Source organism: Microcaecilia unicolor, chromosome 2, assembly GCF_901765095.1.
Source record: "Microcaecilia unicolor chromosome 2, aMicUni1.1, whole genome shotgun sequence".
NCBI classification, from domain to species: domain Eukaryota; kingdom Metazoa; phylum Chordata; class Amphibia; order Gymnophiona; family Siphonopidae; genus Microcaecilia; species Microcaecilia unicolor.
Genome location: NC_044032.1, coordinates 533,873,971 through 533,876,704, shown reverse-complemented (window position 1 = coordinate 533,876,704; position 2,734 = coordinate 533,873,971).

Genomic DNA, 2,734 nt, shown 5'->3' with positions numbered 1-2,734 from the left:
CTAACTTGGAACACAATCTTCTCAATCTCAAAAATTGTCCTATAGGGAGATTACTTTTTAGATGGTACGGGTGGAAACTTGTAAAATGGAGGTAATTATTACGGTCTGTCTCCTTTCGAAAAATAGATGTAACAATTTTTCCTGCCTTTTTCAATATGAATATCCAAAAAGTTAATATTCTTTCAATCAAATACAGCAGTAAATTGTAGGTCAGGGTTTATGGCGTTTATCCATTGCACAAATTCAACTAGCAGCAATTCTGAGCCAGTCCAAATTAAAAAGATATCATCTAAAAACCTTTTCCACATATTCACTGATGAAAATCTACTAGATGTATATATGAATTTTCCTCAAAGGCTGCCATATAACGCAGCTACCGAGGGGGCCAATGTAGCACCCATCGCGACTCCATATTGTTGACCATAATAAGTATCATTATTCCAAAAGTAGTTCTTCTTAATCACCAATGTAGCAAGCTCCATTAGAAATTCAGTTGAAATTCGTGGTGAGGGAGATTGTTTTTCCAAATTCTCTTTAATAACATCCAAAGCTGCATTTTGAGGGATATTAGTATAAAGCAGAAGCATCCATGGTAACAAAAAATGCTTCATCGAAAATATCAACATCTTCTAGACATCGCAACATGTCTGAAGAGTCTTTAACATATGATTTAATATTTTTAACCATCGGTTGAAGAAAAATATCGACCAATTTTGACAGTGGCTCAAGGACCAAATTTACCGTTGATACAATCGGTCTCCCTGGTGGATTTGTACAGCTTTTATGCACTTGGTAAAAAATAAATGTAAGGAACCATAGGGGTCTTGTTAACCAAAATTTCAGCTTTCTCTTAGTAATCATTCCTCTTATAAGGGCATCCTCCACAATTTGTGCAATTTTTTCAGCAATCTCCATTGTAGGATCTTCCGCTAAAGGGGTGTATGATTTAACATCATCCAGATGTTTCTTAGCTTCTGCTTCATACATACACCTTGTTTGAAGAGTAACCCCTCCTCCTTTGTCCGCACGTTGTATATATATAAATCTGAATTCCCCCGTAATTCCTTAAGGGCTGTAATCTCTTTTTTTGTCAGATTATATATTATCCATCTTAGAGGGGTCATTCTCAATCTTCAATAAATCGGAGAGCACCAATTTCAGGAAAGTATAAATTACCGGGTCCATAAGTTGAGGATACCATTTTGATTTGGGTTTGACCACTGAGATATCAACATTCGAAGCATGATCGTAAAAAAACTTTTTCACTTGCAGCAATCTAATAAATCGATAGATCGCACCCTTGTTTTAAATGGGTCATACACCACTGCAGGCACAAAACCCAATCCCAAATTTAAGACAGCTTTTTGATCTGTAAGAGTGACATCCGAGATATTAATTATAGAGGTCTCAGATCTTAATATGTCCCTCTGTTTGCTGTACCCCTGTCCATTTGATTCTTTAATCGACCTCTGCGTGATCCACGTCCTCGTTTTAAAGGGCGTTCCTGATGTTCACTAACTCGAACCATCCTTCTATCCCGCCTATCATCACTACTTCTATCTGAATCACCCTATGAATTCTTGAAAGTTTGTTCCACTCTTCTTTCATCATATACTGGATATTTATTCTTCCATGAGACCTTGTCCTGATGTAATCCCTCTATCTCTGAAAGCGTTTTAAACTATAAAGAACAATCATGGATTTTCTCTTTAAATTCAGTGCAGCCAAAAGGTTTATGATGAAAGAAGAGTGGAACAAACTTTCGAGAATTCATCGGGTGATTCAGATAAAAGTAGTGATGATGGGCGGGATAGAAGGATGATAGACAAGAGGCGCAGCGCACTTCTGTGGCACAGGCTCCAGTGGAGGGAAGCAATGTACAGGGAGCAGGGGAGTCCCTTGCAGTTTCTTTTTCCACGGATTTTGTTTTATTAATGCACAATGCATAACTATGGTAACATCTTACACCGATTCCAAAAGATGCAAAGAAAAATCGCCATGATCTTGCCAACTATTGGCCGATTGCTTCTATCCCGCTTTTTGTGAAATTAATGGGAGAGCATAGTAAACAAGCAGCTCAACGAGTACTTGGACAAGTTCAACATTTTGCATGATTCACAGTCGGGATTCCACCCGCTTCACAGCACTGAGACCGTTTTGTCACACTTCTGACTAACTTTAAACGGGAGATAGCAGTCAGGAAGAGCGTTCTCCTATTGCAATTTGACATGTCCAGCGCTTTTGACATGGTGAACCATCACATCTTACTACAGCTGCTCAATTACTTTGGTGCTAGTGGAAACGTATTAGCATGGCTGAAAGGTTTTTTAACATCAAGAACCTATCAAGTGAACTCCTGCTCCAGCTCATCTCCTATCTGGAAGGCTACTAGTGGTGTGCCACAGGGCTCCCCACTTTCCCCGACTCTCTTCAACATCATACTGGTCCCTCTGGCCACTGCCTTGTCTAAACTTGGTCTAAACCCGTTCATTTATGACGACGACATCACGATCTCTATTCCATTTGCAACTGACCTTAGCGAGATCCATGCGGAAATACGACTTGGACTACAAACTGTGCTTAACTGGGCCAACTCCTTTCGGCTAAAGCTCAATACTGAGAAAACCCATTGCCTCATTCTCTCCTCCCCTTACAGCAAATATGCCCCACAAGCTTTAATTACTCCTGAGCTTACCCACTCCATCTCTGAATCCCTGAAAATCTTAGGAGTGAT